General features: G+C 40.0%; 1 protein-coding gene across 1 annotated transcript in view; it reads left to right on the plus strand.

Annotated features, from left to right (window-relative positions):
* plekha6 (pleckstrin homology domain containing, family A member 6) overlaps positions 1-25,834 on the plus strand; it is a 94,934-nt gene that overhangs the window by 9,522 nt on the left and 59,578 nt on the right. Inside the window, exon 2 of the mRNA XM_058373853.1 lies at positions 13,318-13,411. The gene's annotated coding sequence lies outside the window, so the exon portion shown is untranslated. The remainder of the gene's footprint in view (positions 1-13,317; positions 13,412-25,834) is intronic.

A 25,834-nucleotide genomic window follows, 5' to 3' on the forward strand; every position in this document is an offset into this window, starting at 1 on the left:
ATCTCTCTGCCTTCATGAAGCTATCGTTTTAGCCACGTGGCACGTGTTTTCTTTTTCTTCTGTTGTTTTTTTTTTAGTCTCGATTGTGATATTTAGAGCACGTTTCAGGGGATTACTATTGCTAATGGAATACAATTACATTACATTTAGAAGAAATAAATAGAGTGACCAGTGGTGTATGGATTTATTATGCATGGGTTCTAAGTAGATTAGAGATTAGAGATTTGCTTCTGTTGGTTTTGACACTAAATACAAGAATTAATGCGATTTTTTTTCCCCCACTCCAAAACTGCTTGACGTTTATTTCACATTTACTCACTGACTTAATTATGTACATAGATCCTCCAACTTCCTTTTTAGTGCGTTTTTCTTGCTAGGCATTTCTTGCTGTAGATTACATTGACGCGTTGTCACATTGTTTCATTTGTCCCAGAGTATCGATCAGTGATAGAGACCGCAGGCCTTAAAAGCTCTGTATAATTAAATTGAGTGCAAGGTGTTCAGATTGCTAACTGGATTGAACATGGGGACATTCCTCACTGAAAGCTCAGCTGGAAATGAGTGATGGTGTGTGTGTGTGTGTGTGTTTGCTTTGGTCCTTCAGTGGGATTTGTTCCTTTATATTCCATAGTAGGGGGTCTAATCATCCAAGACAACCCACACTTACTAATCACATTAGACTAATTCCCCACTTCTGGTAGCTCATTTCATCTACAGTACAAACTATTTACATTTGTATTTTCGTGATAAAAACAGGATGTGGATGTCTGAGGGCCTACTTGAAAAGCAGGGTGAGCTTGTTTTCCACGGATGACAAAAGAAGCTAATGAGGGCTGAATGGCTTTGTGCCTGAAGCCGTTTCGAGTATTCTGAATCTTCCCCACAAAAGTATCTGGCATGCACGAAACCTGAACACTAAGGGTGCTTTCACACGTGCAGTGTTTACTCCGTTTGTATTGAATCTTGGTGTGGATTGTTTGAGCAGGTGAGAACACAGCATCAGTTCCCACACTCTGACCAAAACAGCTGGGCTGAGAGCGTTTGAGCAAGTCTGCTTCTAAGTGAGCTCAAGCATGGGTTGAATGCAGTGAGAAAGCGATTAGACTCAGACTGTAGGACGTGTCATATATTTGGGTCGCAGCATTCTTTTTCTTTTGCTTTTTTTTTGTATGTGAGAGCTGCTAAACTAAGCAATCATGTGACAAAGGACTGACCAATGACCCAAAAAAATAGCATGTTTTGTTGTGTGGTGTTCAGGTCAAAATGACCCGTTTTATATTTTTACTACATGTGTTTTGTGTTTGTAGTAAATCGTTTTCATTTGCAGATGCATTTTGTTAGCTGTATTTCATAGCCAGTGACTGCAATAATCTTTAGTTTCTTGTGCTTCTGTTGTTGTTTAAAAGTGACCTACTAATTGCAATCATGCTTCCCAGTAATTTCCCGGGACAATTTGACCTAAACGGGGTCCAAGGAGTTGACATAACACAATGCTTAAACTAGTTATTAATATAATTGACTAATCATTTATTTAGCACTGTCTTTATGTTCTTTGTTTTCAGGTGATCTTATTTCTGCATCCGCTTGGTAAAGGTTTGTTTAAAGGTACGTTCTTTCTACCACCATTGTCTTCTACATGCCCCTTATAGTTTTTTTTATGTGCAGTATCAAACCAAACTAAATAGCAAATAAACCAAAAATATTAATTTTGCCGTGATACAGACATGGCAAAAAGGTATGAAAGCTTCCTCAATCAAAATCTTAGGATAGTAGAATCTTAGGCTGTCATGTTGAGATGATTTGCTCCCACCTCCCAGACTTTTATTATTGTTTTATGGCTAGAGGAGTTATAGGGAGAGTTTGTAACCTGTGCTCAGGTGACAGAGTACAGTAGATGCAGTGCCTTGCATTACACTAGTATCTCTCTCTCTTACTTTTGCATCATTTAATAGCAGGCCTGTTGTGTTATCTATGCAATTTTTGTATATCTTCATAGATGAGGAGATTTCTCCCTTCTGGGGAGGCTTAACAAATCAGCTTGATTGCAGTGGGTGTAAATGCCAAGATTTATTACTGCAGAGCCCCAAGTAGAGATGTGCTTTTTTTACTGTTACACCGCAATAAATACTGCATATAACAACGTCGAGAAGTATACATATCTTAGTACTTTAGATACTATAGCTGGAAGAATTGCCACACAGCAACTCACTGCAGCAAGCTTCATTCTAGCTCAGAAATAAACATGTCAAATATGGTTTGGAAAGCAACATCTGTTCATACTGTGTGATGAAGCTGCCATGTGATAACATGACAGGTCAAGAGAAAAAACATTCCCTCTCTAGGAGATCAAGAGTTCGCATACCATGATGCATCAATCATTCATGTTCAGGAGTCAAGAGAGTAAAGTTGGCTGTTCTCTCTGGGTGTGAGGGATGGCATACTCTCTCTCTCTCCCCTGTCAATCACACTGACACTAGTCAATCCTGGCTGTCTGTGAGCTCATGCATGCAGAAAAGTGCAGAGAGGGCTTTCCTCCACAGCATGTTCGAAAAGATGCTGTAGTTGGCTTCAGATGTCTTGTCACCAGTTAGACTCCTCTTTCCCTAGTTGGTTGTTGTTGCATAATAGGAGAGATAGGGTTAGGGTTAATTTTACATTTCGCTTCCTCAGACTGTGTGAATGTGATTAGTGTGGAATTTAGGGGTGTAACACTACACTCCAGCCACGATTAAATTCACAATACTGGCTTTAGAAATGGCTTTAATAAGATTCTCAGAACATTTTTAACAAAATTTTAGTAAAGGGTAATAAGTGATGACTGATGACTTCTTTTTAATTCCTGAATTGTAAATGCACACTAAGCAATGTGCATTTTTGACTCTATGAAGCTAAAAAAAAATTGCTACAGAAGTTTAATATAGATTCAAAGTATAATGGGGCCGGTGGTAGCGCAAGTGGTTAAGGCTATGGGTTGTATGGGTGTTCAAGCCCCAGCACCGCCAAGCTGTCGCCATTCAGCCCTTGAACAAGGCTGACCCTTCACATATACTTCCAAAGGATGGGCTATGTGAAGAAAGAAATTTACTGTGCAGTAATATATATGTAGCAAATAAAGACAACTAAACTTAATATGGTAAATTCACTGTCTCTTAAATATAAAGTATGAAAAAAGATCAATTCTCCCAAAAATGTGATGGATAAATAGTCTCTGAACTCTGTAGTAGCACCTGAGGTGTCAGCATCATGCGGTTGGTGTCGTTCGAAAGATAATAAAGAGGTCTTTTTACTGGTTATAGCGTGGTTGTGTAACCATATAACCCATGTGGCCTTTGTATTTTGGAGCAATCGGTCCCTTGACTAGCACAGACAATTCCTGGTAAAGGGGCTTTTACTTTGTGAAAGAAATTGATCTTATATAACTCCCAATGGTCAAACAGTGCACATGCAGTATGAGCATGATTAATAGATTTGCCAGTTGTTGACATTGTTGATTTGCATGTTTCCCCGTATTTCATTCTTACAGTAGAATTACATCAACAGAGACTGAAGATGCAAGGTCTAATGAGGTCTCTAATTTAATCTGAAGGTTAAATAGCTAACAAAGCTGCATTAAATAACTTTCAGAGCCATCAGAATGAAAATGCCGGCCCACTCAGCAGTGCTGCGGAGGCAGTGTTTAGGATCTTATTGCTGAAACCCAAGTTATATGACACATTTGTCACCTCAGGCGGCGTTGCTTCCATTGTTTCAAAATGATAAAGCACTGTTCTGTTTTTTTGTTTCTTACTAAAATGGCTCTGAATTGGAAAAGAATCTGTAACTAAGTTGATCGCTAGCTGTGAATGCGTTGTTCTGTTCTTATCTAAACAGTGGGCCGCATTTAACGTCATTTTAAGTTCACACAGAAAAACTGCTATGTTTAATTGTATTAAGTGTCTCGCCAACTGTCTCTAAATATCTGTTCCCTTCTAAATGTGGCATGGACTAAATCTCCTGTAGCCTAGGGTCAGCTCAGCATGTTTGCTTGTACATGCAGAACATTTTATACAGCATCATTTCTTTCATTTTAATTGAATGATTAGGCTAGTAATCCATGCCATATATATGATTTGATTTAAAGCCTCATGCTTTACATGAATTAGTCATTTGTTTGTATCTACCTTGATAAATGAAGGCCAGTATTGTGCATTTCCTACAAGTCACGTTCTTAAACACCAAGACTATGCATGTAGATGCTCGATTGAGGCTGTGCACATGGCACCATTAATATGTTGTTTGGTAACTGGCTTCATGTTGAGCTCAGCTCTACTTCAAGAAGCAGTTGAAACTGCAGTAAAATGGCGCTTCCTCTAGATGGCGTTTAAGGCAGCGGTGTTTATTCTCTATATCACTAAGGACTGAACCTGATTAGCACTGCCCTACTTCTGATGCCATGCTTAGCCTTTTAATCTTTCCAGATGAAGTCCTCTTTAACTTTTCTACTATGCACGACAACTGAAAGTGGGTTAAAAAAAAAACCAATGAAAATATAAGGAATAGTGAAGTTTGTAAGATGTAAATATCCCATAAATATCTCATGGACATGGAGTCATCTGGGGAGTGAGGGCACAAGTGGAAAAAGGAATGAGACACAGAGGAGGTGCTGAAAGAGACATTCTGTCTGTTATACTGATCAGAGAGAGAGAGAGAGAGAGAGAGAGAGATGATATTGATGCCGCAGGGTGCATCCACTGTCTTTTTGTATTCATATCATCAATGGAGTCAAAAGATGCCAAATACAACATTTTTACATTTCTCAATCTAACTTTATAACCAGCACAATCGGATGTGAGTGGGAAAAACAGGAAGGATGTAATCACATTAAGTGTATAATACTTATTTCTCACTCAGACAGCCAAACATTTGTCTCCCATAAATCATCAAGAGGGGTTCTTCTTATTTATGCTGGTACTAATATCCTCTCTGGGTTTATCTGACTCTTCTGAGAAGTAAAAGATCTACAACATGCAAAAGGCCACTGAATAAAAACAAGCCATTAAGCCTCAGCTAATGGCAGCTGGTTTACTACATACATCCCCTCTGCCTCCTTTCTTTTCTTGATCAGCCAAACAAGCTCATTCTGTCTGCCTTGATTCTGGACTTGTTGTTGGACTTTGTTGTTGTCCTTCGCTTTTCCCTCTAACAGGAGTCGACGTGTTGTCACTAGGAGACCTAGTTGTCTGCTCAGTTACCACACAGAGCCTGTGTTTCTCTGTATTTCATCTCTCAGCCATTTAGTGATTCCTAAGCACTGTTGATTTACCGCTGTCTCTTTTCGAGGCCATGAGAAAGGTTTCCTGATCTCACGTCTTTACGACCATTATAGCAAATGGATTGTTAGCAATAAATGAAGACGTTTCCATCATTGTGACGGTTCTTCTGCAGAACGTCTGTCTTTCCGGTGTAGGTCAACAGCGGACCTGCTCCAGCTTCTTTTTAAAAGCCAGTGAGTTATGGAGTGGGTCTTTCTTTTTGCTAGTACACTCAAGTTAACCCTTTTCTATGGGCCACCACAGGTCCTGGGGTGGAGCTTCCATGGTAATGGCTGGACTCAAGCAGTAAAAAAAAAAAAATACTTCAAATGTCTAACCCGCTTATTTAACCCCAGAGAGCTAATCTGGAAGCTTGCCTTATCTCACCTAATGCACTTTTTAAGTGCACTTATTTTTGTAGTAATGTCATTAGTGCAAAAATACTGTGGCCTTTATTTATTCATGATTTATTATAGAACAAATTTTACTCTGCCTTGCTTTGAGGATGTGTTGCTAGGTTTACTCATTAAATTCTGTTTAGTTCTGCACTATCCAGTGGCCCCAGAATGGCAAGTGCAATAAAAAGTCGATTTTATTATTTTTTTGTAGAGACAATTCAGAAAGAAATATCTTCCAAGCAATGTTTTCAGAACATTTTAATTAACGTAGCATATTTTAAATACACACTTTTGTTTGCCACAAAATAAGCACTATGTACATCTGGACCTGATGGTTTATAGCATGCTGTGTGACTGGATAATGGGGATAGAACTTACTCTGTTGTCATGTTTCAGCGTCAACATACAGTTTTACAGTTTTATGCCAATGTTTTAAATGTGTGATAGAACTTCAAACAGGCTTTCACAAGCCTGAAGTAATAGCTGTGAAATCTGAGCAAGAAAAGCGGCAGAATGTAATTAAGCATGTAGGTACTTCAAGGGGGTTTTTTCTGTGGGAAAATAGTGACTGTGGGAAAAGACTGGAAATGAATTGCTATGAATAGGGTCATATTTTAACATTCATGGTTCAAACTGAAATGACACTGAAATGACATTTCATGGCCACTCGATTAAAGCTGCTATTTCTTTTTGATTTGTTACAGATAATATCTGTTGCCTTTAGAGATTTTCGGACTCCCTCTATGATGTTCTGATGTTTATCATGTTATAAATGATCTAAAGCGTCACCATTCCAGTAAAGGTTTTCATGGTTCTGTAAATGGAAAATGAAACAAAAATCAAGGCTTTGCATTAATTGTAGACAAGCAGTGTCGATGTAGCTTATAAACACTCTCTCCACTGGCTTCCTGTACTGATGCTCGTCCATAAGGCCAAAAACAGACCAGCAGCCACTTTTTAACACCCTGCATTTTTAAGCTGATCCCACCATCTCTCAGGGTGTCGTACTGTGTATGATTGTGTATGTGACAGATAAAATTTCTCTGTCCTGGCTCCTGAAGGAGCAAACAAACTTCCCCTAGATGTTCGAACATCTTTTGCAGGCAGCATTCAAACCATGTCTGTTCCTGAAGTACTTAAAGACTGATTATTTTTAGTCTGATGCTATTTTTACTCCATAACCTAATGAACCAATATCAGGACGTATTCATTGATGGAGACTTCCATAAGTTGTTCTGGATAAGAGCGTTTGCCAAATGCCATAAATATATATACAATGCTGAGTGCAGGTACAGGTGACAAAGGCTGTGAGTCGAGAGAAAAAAAATCAGGCCTGCTCTCATGTTGGGAGGGACGGCATAATGGGTTTTACTAGCCAGTCAGTAGGCAGCTGTAAGGTCCTGCATCTGGAAGAGGGCAAATAGTTCTTTTTAATGCTGTACTTTCCACTGCCCTGTGACACAATTTGACCACATGTGGGTGGTTGGCTGCCTTCACAGGTCTTAAAGGAAGCATGTGTCAGGTTTGCAGGTAAACAAAATGGTGTGAAAAAAATATCAAGCTGTATTATACAGTATATACCATTGTTAAGGCTGTAATTCAGTATTTTGGAAATATTTGAACTGGTATGCAGAGCTCATTGGGGGCTCTTTAAGTCTTGCCTGTGATCTACTTTGCTGTAGTGTGCTGAGTACAAGGTCCCATGGTATCTCTGTCCCATGGTTTCTGTGCTCTGTACTGTAATACTGTCACGTGGAAGGTGGTTGGCTTGCTATTTACTGCTACTCTGTCACCAGTCATGCAGCTTTGTACCCTGCAGATAAGATAAGAGTGTAAGTAAATAATCATATTAGGTATTATTGGAAATGAAAGATCTGGGATCAGAAATAGTTTGCTACTTATTTCTCATGTTAATTATGTTAGAGGGAAATTACAGTTGTTCGTCATATATACAGAGAGATTAAAAACGAAAGTTAAAAAAGAATATAATGCAACGGAAAGGTTTTCTCAGGTTTATAACACAGACTTTTGTTTTGTTGTACTTGATCCGATTGTATGTGATTCAGCTCTAATACTCTATGTACCTCGCCTCAGAACAGATCTTTTTCATAGTTTTTCCCTCCTCGTGATGTTCATGAGGATGAGCGACAAACACTGGCCTCCGCATTCGAGTCAACTCTCTGTTACAGGCTGGACTCACAGGCGCAAATATACGTAGTCTGTATCTTTTCCTTCAATCTCTGCCTCCTGCATTAGCAGGATTTAATTCACCCCAGGTTTCCTCAAGCTCCAGTGGTGGTGTGGGAGGCGAGGACTGCAGGTTAGCAACTCCATGTTTGAGCACCTACTTTAAACAAGCCAAGAAAAAACTCCTGCCTTCCTACACATGCTGCTTTACCGACAAGTACATCATGTTGCAGAAGAAAAGTATACACAAGGCTGTATGTATCAGTTTATTGCAGTGAGTCCATCATTTCACATGTCAAAAGATCGTCTCTTCAGTTTAATGCAGTGAAATGTGAGTTTGTGGGCAGACATTCAGCCATAGCTTACTGAATGGTTACTAAACCTTTTCAGTTTTTCTGTATGGAGCTCTCAGAAAAGGATTTTTTTTTTTTTTTGAGTTTCAGTGTCTACACCTTAAATCAAGCCCCACCATTTTAAGCCCAAATATCAAAAAGTGGGATAAAAAATGCAGACCGACAAAATTGAGCCATTAAACCCATTAAAACTACATGAAGCTATAGTGACACGTCCAAAACATTTTTTGCGTATTATCTTTTGTTGTTTGTTAAGGCTAAATTGCTTGGGCCTCTTGGATGTATATAAATGTATATAAATTATCTAATCTGAAAGTAGTCTAACATAATATAAATATATCGGCTGAATTTCTTTCATAAATAATACTTAAAAGTTGTGATTTTACATTACTGTACATGAAGAGTACAATCCCACTACATGGGATTACTGTAAAAGTTTTACTTGAACAATGTGGCTTCTGCAGTTTTCTGCACAAGGGTTAAAAAGCACATGATAGGAAACAAACACTTGATTATTTATTTATTTATTTATTACAATGACCCAACAGTAGCCTGTTTGTGGCACGCTCTACCCCGTGTACATCTCACACACACATCAGTACAAGTAGCACATATGTCTGTAGTTATGTCTGTGATCTGAATGCCAGTGGATCTGCTGCTTTCCAAGTTGGCTTCCATCATCCATGAAAGATAATTTAAACCTTCAGCATGCAACTTTTCACAGAAGGAAGCTTTTTTTCCCTGCAGATTTCATAGTTATAACAACCTAAATCCTTACAGTATAGATTTAGGAGTGGTGTATAGGTTTTATTACTTTTGCCATTCTTAAAATGTGCATGTATTTATTTATTTATTTATTTTATTATTATTTTTTTTCTGTTGTAATGCATAACCTTATAGACAAACAGCAAATTCTGCTGTGCTGTAAGATGTGCTGTGCTGTACTCTGAAATGGAGTCGAATCTTTAGTCAAGCAGATAATGTGGCTTTGTCTAATCAGCAGCTTTAGAATAATCCTGTGCTGAGATTCAGTGGCCTTCCAGACATCCACCCGCTGCTTTACCCTGAATCCCCTCCCTTCCCTCAGTGCCACTGTTAGCACCAAGGCTATCCCCACTGTCCTGGGTTGTTATTTAAATAAGCAGAAAGGAATCTTAGCTCTTCTTCAGCTTAACGCAGCATATGGGCCACTTGAAATCCTTTAAGGCCGCTGCTCGTTGCCATGTCAGGGCTCTTTTTGAGCGCTTAGGAATAAAGACACGCATCTTGCACTTGTGTTGATGTTTCGCACGAAGCTACAGAACACTTATTAGCCTTCAGCAGCTGGCTGGAGCACATCTCGGCATGGTGAAATGGTGACAGTCATGTTTGCTTGAGCTGCTGGGAACTGAGGAGTGTTTCCAGGCTGCTCAAGTTCAAGGGTCGTACAGTGAGTTCTCATGTCTCAGGACGTGTTCTGGTTAATAATCAGTGAACGGTTTAGTGGTCAGTTTACTCGTCAAATAGTCTCTGTGGAACAGTGACACCAGATAACATGACAAGCTGACACTCTCTCTCTGACTGTCTGTCTCTCACAAACAGTGTCACTCTCTCACTGACTGTCTGTCTCTCACAAACAGTGTCTGTCTCTCACAAACAGTGTCTGTCTCTCACAGACTGTCTGTCTCTCACAGTGTCTGTCTCTCACAGTGTCTGTCTCACTGACTGTCTGTCTCTCACAAACAGTGTCTGTCTCTCACAGACTGTCTGTCTCTCACAAACAGTGTCTGTCTCACTGACTGTCTGTCTCTCACAAACACTGTCTGTCTCTCACTGACTGTCTTTCTCACAAACACTGCCTGTCTCTCACAAATACTGTCTGTCTCACTGACTGTCTGACTCTCACAAATACTGTCTGTCTCTCATTGTTCCTCCTGTGTGTCTCTTTACCTGACTTCCTGTTTCTAACACTGTCTGTCTTTTTCTCCCAATGTTTCTGTTTCTCTCACTCGCTGCCTATTTATTTCTCCCTCTCCCTCTGTCTGTCTGTCTGTCTGTCTGTCTGTCTCTCTCTCCCTGAGGCGTGTATATCTGTAGCTGTAGCACTATATCAACACTGTGCGGCAGAGCAGACCCGAGAGCCCGCTGGCTGAAGAAAGACGTCTTTGTGTTCACGGTTAAGGATCTGCTCCGCTAGCAGAATCAGGTAGCAGAGAGAGAGGAAGAGAGACAGCGACAGAGACAAATGAGCTCATACGTCCCTTCTACAGATGCAGAAAGAAAGAGCTGCACTAGTTATATTTTGCATCTGTTTTATGCGAGTTTAAACCTTAATAAATTATTTAAGACAGGAACAGCTGTGCAGCTTTATGTGAGGTGTTGTGATAATGTACTAGCAGCATTAAATGGCTGCTAATTTCCAGGAAAACATAACACATGAGAAATTCACATGAACCTGAATGCAGGAAGATGTAACGCTCGGAATCCAGAACAAAAATTTTCATTCGCACGTGTCACACTCTTGCAGATATTTTACTATGAGTCAAACACACAGTGCCGAATGAAGCAGATCTGCACATCTGGATAGCTGCATCGAGGTGGTGTATTGCTTCCTGCAGTGGCACAAATTTGGTCCTCGTTGGCCTGACAACACTTAAACTTTGACCCCTGCATGCCTAGACGTCTAAACAAATGTGGAAGCCTGCCCTCAGGTGCTCCAGCCTTGGGGCTGTGTGATAACAAGCGGATTAAGAGTATTCAGTATTCAGCAGTAAGAACACGCATGCCTCGAGGAATAATTAGCTAAAGTCGATGATTACATTTACATTAATTCATTTAGCAGACGCTTTTATCCAAAGCTCCTTACAAATGAGGAAATGTAAGTAAAATGATATAGCAAGCAGGGGAGGATACAGTGGAGTTACAGCCAAGATTTTTAATAAAAGATTCAGAGCTAGTGGAAATACAGGTGATTTTTTTCTCTGACTTTCTGGCAATCGCTGTCTGTCTCTTTTTCTTCCACTGGCTCTGTCTCTCTCACTCTCTCTACCTCTTTTGTCTGCTGTCTCTGTCTGCCTCTCACCAACACTCTGTCTCTCTTTCTCCCTCTGTCTCTGTCTCTCTCTCTTCCTCTGGCTCTGTCTCTCTCACTCTCTGTCTTATCTCTTTCTTCCACTGGCTCTGTCTCTCTCACTCTCTCTCTACCTCTTTTGTCTGCTGTCTCTGTCTGCCTCTCACCAACACTCTGTCTCTCTTTCTCCCTCTGTCTCTCTCACTCTCTTTCTATCTCTTTCTTCCACTGTCTCTGTCTCTCTTTCTCACTCTGTCTCTGTCTCTCACAAACACTGTCTGTCTCTCACAAATGCTGTCTGTTGTTTTCTCCCTCTGTCTTTGGCACTGTCTCTCTTACTCTCTGTCTTGCTCTTTCTCTGTCTCTCTCACTCTCTCTACCTCTTTCTCCCTCTGGCTCTGTCTCTCTCACTCTCTCTACCTCTTTCGTCTGCTGTCTCTGTCTGCCTCTCACCAACACTTTCTGTCTCTCTTTCTCCCTCTGTCTCTGTCTCTCTCACTCTCTGTCTACCTCTTTCTCCCTCTGTCTCTTTCACTCTCTGTCTACCTCTTTCTCCCTCTGTCTCTTTCACTCTCTGTCTACCTCTTTCTCTCTGTCTCTCTTTCTCCCTCTGTCTCAGTCTCTCTCACTCTCTTTCTATCTCTTTCTCCCACTGTCTCGTTCACTCTCTGTCTACCTCTTTCTCTCTGTCTCTCTTTCTCCCTCTGTCTCAGTCTCTCTCACTCTCTGTCTACCTCTTTCTCCCTCTGTCTCGTTCACTCTCTGTCTACCTCTTTCTCTCTGTCTCTCTTTCTCCCTCTGTCTCAGTCTCTCTCACTCTCTTTCTATCTCTTTCTCCCACTGTCTCTGCCTCTCACCAACACCCTCTGTCTCTCATTCTCCCTCTGTCTATCTTTCTCTGTCTCTCTCTCTCTCTCTGTCTCTCAGACAAGAGAGGTAAGAGCTAATGTAAGTGATTTTTTTGTGGGATTCTGGGTTAAGTGTTCACGGCAGAGGTGGGACTTTTTTTTTCCAGAATGAGGTTAGAACTTCATTCCACCAGTCAGTTTGAAACTTCTGGAAAGTAGCGCATGTCTCACTGAGTAGGCATTAGCAGCGTCTTTAACTGATCACAGGTTGCGGGAGGGAACATGAACCTCAAGGAGTTGAGAATTGAGTTAATCTAACATCCACACTGGCAGATTAAGGCATGTCAAGCATATATAAATACTAGTATATATTTGTGCCGTGTATTTGTTTGTACACTCAGGCATGTAACCTGAGTGTGTATTTTCCTCTCAGTATAAACACATGCTCAAGTGTTGTTCCATCATCCATTAGCATCCGGTGACTGGGATGATTTAGTAAACATATAACTTATCCAGCCCCATATTTGAACCTGGCAGAGAAAACAAGCTGGGTGGTTTTTTTTAGGGATTTTTTTTTAACAAAGCCCCTGTGAGATTGCAAACTCATGTCTTGGCATGCAAAGGGAAAAATAAAAATATTAAGGAGTGACGTGTGAGCTGTGTTTTAGCTGTCACCTATTGTGCCACGACAACCACATAACATTCCCATGGACTTGAGCAACACTCATATCCATCCACCTGTGTTAGTCTCTCTCTTTCTCTTTTAGTCAGCATTGGTAATTTCTCTCTGCTTACTTTGGAAGAACTTGAGGTTTGGAATAATAAAAAGCACCACAGTCCTGCTTGTAATTTCCCGTGCATTTTAAAAAAGGAAACCCATTTCACGGGTCATATTTATACTCGCAGTCTTTGTGGCTGCATGTTTCCCATTCGTCAAATTTCCTCGTTTTTCTTTCAATCTAGACTGAAACAAATCTGTCTGTCCCCACTGTTGTAGCCTGCGAGGGATCTGGAGACTCGAAGGGGAAAAATAGCGGGAAAGAGAGAAGGAGGGGGATTGATTGTTTGAGGGTCATTGCTGGTTTCATGTTTCTCCTCCTCTGCTTTCGATTCTTCTGCTTGCTCACCCTCTCTCTCTCTCTCTTTCTCTCTCTCTCTCTCTCTCTCTCTCCCCACTCCCACCTCCTTCAGTTGAGCCACACCACATTCTCATTCAGGAAGAAAGGGAGACAGACGAGAAACTCCATCGTGAGGAAAACAAACGTGGGGAAAGACTCTCAGAAAGGTAGGTGCTTTTTCTTTTGCTTTTAGAAAAAGAGTGCTAAAGGCCAAGGACTACTTGTGTTACTTTTCCTTGGGGGACACTTTATTCTGTCCTTTCTTTTCTTCTCTTTCACTCTGTGTGTCTGTCAGATGTCTAGACAGAGATTTTTTTTTTCATGCCGTCAGTGCAACTCTATAATAAATTCATTTCAGAAATATTTCTGAAACAGATGTTACCAATTTGTCTCACCCTCACAGTCTTTAATCTGATAGATTTCTGTCCAAATTTGGTCCTGTTCTTGTTTCTAGATCACCTGTACCAGGTAGTCAGGGACTATAGTGTGTCCACAGACTGATTACATAGCTCAGGTATGTCGGGGGCAGGAGCAGAACCACAACACAATCACAGACTGCACAGATCCTCAAATCCTGCCCTGGCCAGAACAAATGATATCACCTGAGAAGCATCTTCTCAAACAGAAGGTGTCTCTTAAAGCTCTACCAGATGAGAGAGCTGAGATATCTAGTTATCTTTAAAGTCAATTCTGATAGTTGAATCATACACCATAATCACAGAACTCATCCCGAGTCTGCTGCAGGATGCAGGTGATTTATTTGAGTCATACAACCTCAGACAAGGCAGCCAGCTGTACAGACATGAACGCTGACGCTCTGATACTCATAAAGTGTCTTTAAACTCAAACTGAGTGGTGCCATATCGTTCCTGTACACCACCGAGCTCTCTGCAGTCTGCTTTTAAACTCATCATTAGCACAAACCAATAGTTTTTTTTTTCTTTCCTGAATTTATTTACACTTGATTTTTTAATGGATCTCAAAATCATGATGGAGTGTCACATTTAGACCTGATCATTTTTGTTCTGTTTAGTTTACTTAAAACGATATGACACTAATCAGTGGTGGGCAGATGGTTATTAGCCATAGAAGGAAGGAGAAACTGGGGGAGGTGTACCGCAAAATGACAGACCTCTACTTTATTACTCTGAAGAAATCTAAGCAGTGCTGTTGGCTGGAACTTGAAGGTAAAGCATGTAGGATGAAGTGCTGGTGAGCTGTGATGTGCTACAGACATGATGTTCACAGGCACCATCTCATGTTCTCAATTTAAAGAAAACTTCAGTCACACAGTAGTAATAAATGCAGCTCCAAATAGCACATGAATCATAATATATGGCTCTATTGCATGATGATTGTGTTCATTATATACTGTGCGCTTGTTATATATTAGGGTCTAAAAGTCTTAAGTGCTCTACCAAGTGGACTGTTTTTATTAAGACTTGAAGCACTCGTCCTTTGGCCTTCTCTTTTAATAAACTCTGGCTGGGATACAACAATCCCTGCAGTCCTGCTTGTAATTTTGTTGTTACTACAGAAAGACAAATCATCGTATGGGCAACGTGTTTTGCCCAAGGGCACATTGATGAGTTTCTTCCTGCTGACTCATTTCTGTCACTCAGATATTCGCAGCAAAGCTTCCAAGTGCCCCTGTGAGGATTGAATCCAAGACTTCCAGCTTATGAGCCTCTCTGTTCCGTCAGTGCAGCTACAACAAACGCACACTTTTTGTTATGGCCAGGAATTATGTGGCTAAGAGAAAACTGTGACCCATTAAACATCTTCAAGGCTCTACCAGGAGTTTGAGATTAGATCGTAGGCTTCAAAGTGATAACTGTTACACGAAGTAAGCACTTTTCTTAAGCCATAATCTGAGATTCCTGCGTTGGTTTTCCTTCTGTTATCACCTCACTGTTTGTCACCATTTCAAGGGCTGCTCCAGCACTTAGGATAACAGTGATAGCAGCATGACTATTGAGACCATTTCGGCCAAATTAGCCTAGTTCATTCCTAAATGCTTGTTGAAACAGGGTGCAGCTGCCTTACTACATCATCCCTTTAGCCTTGTTGGTATTTTGGTCAGTATTAAGACTTTTCACACTGCACATAACCCCAGGTTATCATTGTTCTAAACCCCGCATTTAACCCCAGGAAGAGGAATGTTTCACACTTGTAATTTAGAAGCAGAGTTAACGCTGCTTTTTACCTGGGGGTTATGAAACCTGACTCTGAAGCAGAGTCAGCAGCACATTTACAGTATTATACATTGCTTTACACGTTGCTTGTTGGTGTTAGAATGTTACGGCTAGCAACATACACCCAATCAGAAATTGAAGAGTGCATGCCTCACATCACATGAAAACTTGGCTGTTGCAACACTTAATGGAAATTTTTAACCCTGGGTAAAGTATGAGCAGTGTGAAAACCAAACTAGATAACTATTTCAAGTGTGACATGTCCTCAGAAAGTATCAGAAACTTTAGAGCAACTGTGTCATTCACTCATCTACAGTAATCGCTCTATTCTATAGTCAGTGATGGGGCAGAGCCAAAGAACAATGGAGAGATGAGGTCAGACCATGATGTCAGGTGTGGAGGCTATTTGGTACTCCATTTCATTCTAAAGGTGTTCAGCAGGTTTGAGGTAAAGGCTCTGTTCAGGCCACTTGACTGCTGCTGAACTAACCTTGGCAAACCATGAACATCGATTGCCGCATTTGGATGTTGTCATGCTGGAACATGTCTGAGCCTGTTAGTTCCAGAGAAGGGAAATCGTAATACAACAGCATACAAAGTCATTCTATATAATCGTGTGTTTCTAAGATTGTTTCAAAAGTTTGGGAAAGGCTTACTGTATACTGGTCGTGGTCAGGTGTCCACATACCTTTGGTAATATAGTATAAGTCTCCTTTACTTATATCTTGTGTCTAATAGGGTGATAATGGATTCTGGTCCTAGAAGACAATAGTACAGCACAAATACACTTACTAAACATGGTTATAAATTCTGTGATACATTTTAAAAACAATTACATTACAGTACATTCTCAATACAGACTTTTACTATGGACTGTTTTTAAAATGAAAGATTTAGATTAGAAATTGATTATAGTTGACTGGTCTCAGGTCAGTGTGGAAATGCCCAGGCTGTTGGTACTTTGGCACGGGTGGTGTGGTGTAGATGGTCCTGCGACTGGTTAACTGGCAGCTGAATGGCCAGACTTGGCACCGGCAGCAGGTTGGCTGAGGTAAACGGAGAGCTTGGTGATGATGGATGCTTTGAGTGAGAATAATACCTTGCTTGTCCTCTGTGACTGAGGGGCTTTTTGCTGTGCGTCTTTGTGTTTCGGTGTTGGTGGTAGACTGCTGTCACTGGGACACTCCTCCCCAGAAAAGCCCTTGCCTGAAAGAGTAATTTATATACACATTCACTGGATGCTTGTGTGGGTTCTCCTCACTGCCGGGCTCTCTGTTTTTAAGAGGCTCTGCCTTGATCTCTACGTCTCTGCCTCAGGCTTTTTCTGAATCTTACTGAAACAGCACCTTGTCTATATGACCTTTTAAAGTATCCGATTACAGAAAATTAGAGATCCTTAATAAATTCAGGAGGCCATATAAGGGGCATATAGATTATTTTTACATCACAAGAAATCTTACGCATTCTTGACCCTTATCTAATAATACATTTTTTTTTACTATTGAATTGTTGTCTAAATATGTATTTACATTACAGAGATACTATTCTGGTCATTTTCACTTATCAAGTGAGGATGTAGCTGCAAGGAGCAGTTAAGGGGCCAAGCACTTTCAGACCCCAACTCTTTAGAACAGTAAAAGGGGACCATTTGCATTGATTCTCAGGTAGCTATACTAAATTTAATGGCAGCATGTCAATCTGTTGCTCAAATTCCTCCTGTTTTCAGTAGCACTGCCAAGTTGCAAATGAACTCAGAACTTGATTGTTAACATCAGTTCATGTTGTTTGTTGCCAAGTTTATTGTTAGTACGTAAATGCAGTGCTGAGAAATGCTGTCACTTTCTGTTTGGCGCCATTGTTTTCAAGTTCATTTGCATGTTATTGATGAAATCAACAGAAAGAAACTCATGATTTGATGTGGTTGAGAACAGTTTTACTCTTTCATAAATTATAACACTAACTAGGTGATTTTGGCCAAATCATAATGGAGTCCCTTGGGTTCTGGTTCTTCACTCATGGTGTTGTTTTTTATACTGTGGTGCACGTCGACCTTGGCATTAGTTCAACGAATTAGAGGAAAGTTGAATTGAGCTTTTTCTTCTTCTTTGCATTAGAGAGTTGTTTTTTTCGCAAATGTTTGTTTGTCTTGTTGGTGGCACCTGACCTGTAAGGGTGTATTTAGATGAGACTGTTCTCTGTCACCGTGCCAAATTTCCCTAAAACTTGTTCTTTGTGCTGCCGTAGACTCGACCATGTCAAAGTACAATAATAATAAGAAAAAGTAGAACTGTAACGTCTGGGACCCCCGCCCTATGCGGGGCTCGACCCCAGACACCCGTGGTGTGTGTGCGCACGCCAGCACACGGTGTAATGAGACCCATGCGCAGGATTCAGCGAAGCACTGCTTTTATTACATTTAAGACGCAACATAGGGAAACAAACGTAACACTAGACATGGCGTGGTTAACTAAACAAAACAAAACCTAGACCTTAGCTTGGACATGGAACCTAGCAAACAAAACCCCAACAGAAACCACGGTACAGATAATCATGGACAAGGACACAAACACAAGGATCCCTATTTATAGGGGTAGACATTAGGGCTAATGGGATACAGGTGACACAATCAGGATAGGAACAATAGGAAGGGCGTAACAAAAGACACACAAAGAAGCAGGCTTCCAAGGTTCACCTGCCAGCGCCCTTTCTGGGCCTGGCAGGGAACTGTCCAGCTGTTTCTGACAAGAACATACAAATGCACTAAGGCACCTACGTAGAAAACAAGTGCTCCTGAGGTACCTGCCCCTACATATTACTTATTATTGCAAACAAATCAATTAGATTTTAGTCACATGACCTGCCACAATATCATATCTTTATACAAGATGTTCACATATATGAAGAGATCTCTTTAGTACGGTTTTATACATATTGTTTATATACCTTAGAATAATGTAAATGATTTAGATATCATTATCGAGTATTTTATACTGTGGTGCTAAATTCAAAAATGTCATCCACTGCTATATGGTTTCACATTAACATGAATTAACATTGTCACCTGATACCGTCACAGGGGCAGGTGGCATTGAGCAGGTTAATCCATTATGTTATGCATGATTAGATGGATACCATGTATTTAGTGGCCATAGCTAATTTGACCACACCCAGACCAAATTACAGGCTTCAATCTCCTCATCTGCCCCCCCATCCCTTCATGAAGGGGAAATGATGGATGAGCAGACAGAGATATATAAAAAATAATAGACAGTGATGGAGAGATGGAAAGAATAATCAAATCAACTGGGGGTGCAGTAATAAGGCTTTGTTTCATGTTTGACTCCACAAGAAGAAAGGCTGCACTTTGGACCTCTTGACACTTTTGGTGAATATCCTGGGTTAACTGGAACAAAATTTCATCTTGAAATGTTGCCATACATCAGGCACATTGATATACATTTTGGCAGAATGTAACTTTGCCCAGAACCTGGAGTTATAACCATTATTTTTATGTTTAAAAAGCACAAATTCTGTGGCGCGTGCTGGTCAAAGCCTAAATTTTAGATTTTTTGATTTTAAATTTCTGTCATATGTAGGCTTAGTACATATGATAGGATGCCAACTTGTGATCAACCTGACAAAGAGAAACAACATGAATTTGTGGCAACCACAATAAACACAGAATCTATTACCCCAAAACAAACCAGGTGGAAGCATTAAAATCCTTTTTTTTTCATCATAATTACATAGAAACAAACCTAGATTAAATTTCTAGGAATGACATGCAGCAGGAAGCATGAAGAGTCAGAATGAGCCTTTGGAGAGTAATTGAATTGGTGACTGTTTCAGTCTTATTGAGACAAGTGTCTACCCACCAGTCCTTTATTTCCATAGTACAGCACTCTCGATTTATCAAATATGCACATAATTGACATCACACCCACCTAATTGTCTGTGTCTGAGTGGAAAACAATGATCTACTAAAATAAAGTGGAGCTTTTTGCATAGCCTGTTAACAAATTTTTACTATATTACAGGAAAAAATATGAACATAAGAAAAAAGGTTTGAATTTTGTTGAATTTACAACTAGTTAAGTTTTACATATTGAAATTTCTTCCAAGCAAGCAATAATAAATACAAATAAAAATAAAATTATTATAATATATATATATATATATATATATATATATATATATATATATATATATATATATATATATATAAAAGAAAAGAAAAGAAAAAAAAGAAAAGAAAAGAAAACATCCATGCACTGTGAAGTATACTACTTTCAAAACTGGAAGTAAAAAGTGCTAAAAACTTTATTTTATGCTAATTAAGTGTATTGTTAGAATATTGTAGGGATTGTATTGATGAGACTAAAAATTAAGATGGTGATTTTACTTTATATTTTTGTTTTGTTATGCAAACCTGATTCTTTCAGGCACCATGAAAATTATGAATAACAAAATCGTTTGCTAATAATAATAATAATAATAATAATAATAATAAGAAGAAGAAGAAGAAGAAGAAGAAGAAGAAGAAGAAATTGTTTATGAATAAAAAAATTGTATACATTTAAGCACAAAATGATTTTTGCACAGATTAAATGAATTGAGCTGAGGTCTTCTTTTAACATTCTTTTAACATTCTACATTGTCTCAAAGCAGCTTATATACAGAAATATAGGCATATAGGCAACAGTGGCAAAGAAAAACTCCCTGCGACGATATGAGGAAGAAACCTTGAGAGGAACCAGACTCCAAAGGGAAGCCTCATCTGGGTGACACCAGAGAGAGCGATTATAAATAATTTCTTGTCTATAACTGTGTACTGTGTGGTTAATAAGTGCAATTTATGAAACCAGGAAATTTATTCTAGTTGGCACTGATGTCTGTTTTGTTGAAGTTAGCAACTGTTCACTGATGGAGACTTGAGTGAAAAGTCAAGTCATTGTTCATAGCAATTGCAGTCCTGAAGCTATAAAAGCAATTGTAGTCTTAAGCCGTTGTAGGAAAACCGATGGTATCAGCTGCAGCCTAAAGCCATCTTCATGGTCTCTAACTGAAACAATCCACAGAAGTCTTATTTATCTCTAGGCTATTTGTGTGAAGCCATCTTCAGCAGCGAGTGCTTTCCAAGTGATGAGAACTTCAGCTAGAAGTCCAGGCAGGTCCAGAGAGTAGCAGGGCCAGGATCACTGGTCTCCTGGACTGTATAACTATAGTCCATTTCTGAAAGTTTATTTGTGTTTAAGTATAACTTTAACTCTAATGTTATCGATAATCAAAAAAATGTATACTGAAAACTACATTTTCTTTAGTCTTTACTTTTTATTTCATCTTCCGTCAGCACCTCTGTATTGATTGTTGCATCATAGTCCTGGAGACACAATATTTTGCCCCACTGTCTGTTTAGACAATGACGGGATGACAGTAAAGTCATCTGAGTATTTTTGTGGTTTAACCAAACAACAGGAATTGTTTAAGGGAAGCTCATCCCAGATCATGCCACAGGACCAACTTCTATCCAAAGTGTGATAGCTGACTAACTTGTTCAAGCATGTTGAGTGTGCTTATGTGTGTCTAGCTTAAGGCATGAGGAGGAGCGTAACTCCAGCTACATGCCTGACTGATGAAGCATCCCACAGATAGAATCGCACCTTTGTCTCAATGTCATCCGGTGAGCAGGCAGGTGTTGACATCCTGTTTAAAACACATACGCCACACATACTTCAAAACACAGATGTGAACATACACACGTACATGCACACACAGACACGGTGTGGACAGCAGTACATCACAACATCCTAGCACTGTTAGGATGATTTGCTAATCATAAAGCACTATCCCTCAGGGCAAAACATTATTTATGGCCTTACTTTTACGAACCAACGAAGGCAGAATGTGATAGGCACAAAGTGCTGATACTTTTAGTATTAGTGTTTTTTTATATATATTGTTGCTCAATTCCTGGTGAGGACTGGCCTAGTAAACAGAATGTGGTTCATGTGTTTCATTATTAGCAGAACTTCAGCTCCTGTTCAATAGCCACTGGGTGTCGATGTGACAGACAGCTTTGTGGACGTCTGAAATGCCGATAACACAGCTTTGTTTGAAGATAAAGTAGTAAATCATTGTCACCACATTTCATGACATTTCATGTCAAATATTAAACTTGTGTTACATTGTCCTGTGCTTTTCAAGCGTATCCTTTGCACTGGGTTATGAAGTAGGGGACCATATGACATGCATTGCATTTGTAAACGGTGGCTTAAACTCAGCGTTGACTTATATAAGAGGCAAAATAGAGCCAAATATTACTGAAGAATTTGATTATTATTCAGTCAGCAATGTTATAAAGTCTATCTTGGACATCTGTGCTGTTCAGAGGCCAGATGGAAATAAAAATGAAGGGCTTCCATGCTATTCCTGCAGTCCCCATGCATTTAACCTGCAGATCTGTTATCATCCTTGAAGTACAGTCTCTCTAGAGACTCTGAAATTAGCACTTCTGCTGTTTAGAAGATAAAAGCTGCTTAACGACACTTGCAGCACCGGTTTGGTCCAGCTAATAGCCATGCCACGCGTCCTCCACAAATAACCCACATTCTTTCCATTCTTGAAGCATGCTGCTACCTGTTCCACTTTAATCTCCAGTGATGAGGGATGGTCACCGTCTCCACCACTACTTTTATACCTTCATTCTTCACCTCCTGCCATACAGCCCATTCTACCCTCCTTTACCTGTGACCAGTATTGCATATTGGAATTACAGCATGCCAGGGGTTCTAGTATAAAGCAATCAAATCATCTAATAATAAGATCCAGCTTGTATAATAATAAGATCCAACTGTTAGGCCTGGGGCAAAGTCAGAATGCTTACACCTTTACTGTGTGCTAAACTCATTAAAATGTTCAAACAGAACCGTATCTTGCTTTCCTGCTCCTTTGAGTAGACAGAACCGGGCGATAATGGTGAGTAAGCAAATCTTTTTTTAAGGGCACAGCTGGTGCTTCGAAATGTCTTGGTTTACAGATTAGCGGTAAATTACAAGGTAATGGGCCATGGTGAAAACAAAGGCCATTGAGCTGGAATGTTTTAATTGGCCAGGGAGAGATGGAAAGTGCGCAGTGGGGAGTTGTGAGGAGTTCAGCCTCATACTTTGGGCTGCTGTGTGGCCAGACTATGATATATAACACTTTTCTCCCTATTTGACAGAAGCAGCCAGAATGTGAGGCATGAATTATCTGTAGGAGATACTTTGTGTTTTCTGTGGAGTGTTTCTGTGCGTTGAAGTGGAGGGTCTGTGTTTGTGCTAAAGGGGAGGTTATCTGTGTGTCTAGTAAGAACTCCCACCCGTGTTGACATTCCAGTCATGCCAGTGACCCTGAGGAATAGCGGCTGATATCACAGGAGGTGAAAGTTTAAAGGCGCTGCCCAGAGAGGAGATGATTCCAGACTGAATATGATTGAGTTTAGGTGCATAAGGATCAATATGGCAATTACAGCAAAGTGTACTGCAGGCCAAAAAGTACCTGATGGTTAAATTCTGGGAGATAGCATGCCTGAGATCTGATCTCATTAAGGCTGAGAAGTGGCTGTGTGCTGAAAACTGGATAAAAATGATTTCATCTCTGTCTGTTCGAAGCAGTATGTGGTCCAGATGAAAGTACAGGCCAGCATGTGGCCGTCTCTGGATGCAAACTGGATAACAAGAATCTTAATGTTTCTGAGAAGCAATATCTGAACTCCAGTCTTTTGTGTACCACAGAAAAAGTACTAGAAGGAGCTGTTATGGTTCCTCAATTCAGTAACTGCTTTCACATGGACAGTTTGCTTGCTTGTGTGCGTGTGTGTGTGTGTGTAGGATGTTTTCTATGCCTATACATATGTAACATTTGGAGTCATCTGCACATTTCCTCTGTCAGTGCACAATGTTGGAACAGACCATCTGTTATTATTATAGGGTGCAAGGATTTGTTAATGTATGCGATTCAAAGTAAGTATTCTGAAAATAAGGACACTTTAAACCAGGTCAGAACTCTCATGAGATCATTTTCAGTCCTCCTCTGCTAAATTGTCTCCTCACTGTCTTACTATGATAATATCATTTGATAATAAATGCTGTGTGATTGAAGATGTAAGTGGACATCCACCAAGTATTAACATATATTAACACAGGGTTTGTCTACCTGTGAGATCTCCATACTGATGCCTTTTTCACTATTTTATTGATAATCATAGGACTGAACATCATGTACACTTACTGTCCACTTTATTAGGAACTCCTACACCTCTGCTCATCTATCCAATTATCCAGTCATGTGGTAGCAGTACTATGCATAACATTTTTACTATGCATACAACTAAAGTTAGGAACTTTAGTTAATTTTCTCATCCAACGTCATAATTTGGAAAAAATAAACAAACAAACTTTGACCTGAGGCAAGGTTTGAGGCATGGTTGTTGGTGCCAGACTGGCTTGGGTTCAAGGCTCAGAAGGTAGTTAGGCACGTTAGGCAAGGCAAGTTAGGCACATGTGAACTTACATGATCTTTTAACACTGCAGGAAATTTATATCAGGATGTTAGAAAAATGAAGTGAACTTTTTCTGCACTCATATGATTACAACAGAAGAGATATGTCCAATTAGTCAGTGAACTCTGTGTTCGAGTTCACTCTTCAGAACAGCAGGCTTCAGGGAGGTTCCGGTCTGTCTTGACTTCATCCCTTGCCCTTAAGTTTGAATACTTGAGGAAGCACAGTCCGAAGATCTATACAGAAAATGTGGCAGTTAAACATAGTATTCACAGCTCGTGGAGAAAAAAAAACATACTCCTCTTTATGAATAGTTTAAATGAAAACTTTAGCAAAACAAAGTAGGGTTACATTGGTCTTAATCTTGTGCACATGTCCATGACAGGCCAGGATAAATAATAGGGCAATCCCAATGAGGAGTTTGTTTTGGCAATGAGGACTGGAGACACAAGCCTTGTGTCTCTTGACTGATGAGGTTTGACTGGGGAGAAACAGCAGGAGCTGAGGAGTAGTGGCAGGTTGCACAGAAAAGATGGTGTTGTGTCTGTGGTTAGTTAATGGTGAACCAAGACTCAACAGACAGCTACAAGCAGACTGACTCACACTGTGTGTGTGGGCTATCTGTGTTTTTCTAGCTCACCCAGGAAGAACCACATGTTAGGAGAACTGTCAGTGATGGTCCATTCAGGATATGACTGAAACTGGTAGACGGGTCTCACTCAGATTGGTCTGTATTTGGCTTTGGCTCATTTGATAAAAGATAACTTCCAAATCTCCAGCCTGTCTTGTAGGGCGTTATGTCAAGTCTGACTCCTCGTGTGGTCATAGGTCTCTTCCAGGTCTCCAGTTTCCTCCAAATTTCCAAAAAGTGGACAGGCTAAGATAAATTGCCCCTAGTGTGTGAATGAGTATGTGTGTGTGTGTGCATGATGCCCTGCAATGGACCAATCCGGGATGAATTGTCCAACCTTCAGCTCAGTGTTACCAGGAACTGCATCAAATGCAACCCTGACCTTAATACAGTGCTTACTGAAGATGAATGAATGAATGAATGAATGAATGAATGAATCATTTTAAACATTTGAACTGGGGCTATATATTTCACAATCACAATTTTCAGTGAAAACATTCACAGTGCTCATATAAGGTGTTCAAAACAGCCACAGATGCAGAAGAAAAGGAGGCAGCCATTTTTTTCCCCCAGAAAGGCCATGTCAGTTTGAGGCTAGAGATGTGGGAGGTTTTTACATTCATGCAGGCAGATAGAAACCTTGGTGAACAAAGAAAGACCACATTCCTTAAAATGAACATGAATGAGGCTTTTACAGCTTTCATGCATTCATTCATCCTTAGTAAGTACTTGGTCAGGATTGTTGTGCTTTAAATAAGTTTCACTATTGATTTGGCTAAGAAATCAAAATAAGAAAACAACAAAAATATTAACTGTGTGAGTGGGATTAAACATAACAGTCTCACACATCTTCTATTACAAAAAAATGGAAAAGAAAAGAAATCACTTCTGGTTTAGGCCACAACCACTTTAGTGTTAAATCTAGATATATATTGATATATTGATAGATATAGATTAATATTGCACTGTCAAGAACACCATGCACTATTGCACTACTGGGCCTGAATCTGTGTCATCGGAAACACTTAGATATATAGACTCCTCAGAGCTGGAAAACTTTCTCCGTTCCACGCAGAAATCCAATCCAACTGGCAGAGGCCTTGGGTAAATCGTGCCATGTGATGTTATGCAATCTTCTGTGGTTCATTAGCTTTTAAACTCTATTTACTTCTGCACTGCAGGTGAATGGTTTGATGGTTGAAAGATCCTTTAGAAATGTAATGTC

The sequence above is a fragment of the Hemibagrus wyckioides genome, linkage group LG21, assembly GCF_019097595.1.
Source record: "Hemibagrus wyckioides isolate EC202008001 linkage group LG21, SWU_Hwy_1.0, whole genome shotgun sequence".
In the NCBI taxonomy this organism is placed as follows: domain Eukaryota; kingdom Metazoa; phylum Chordata; class Actinopteri; order Siluriformes; family Bagridae; genus Hemibagrus; species Hemibagrus wyckioides.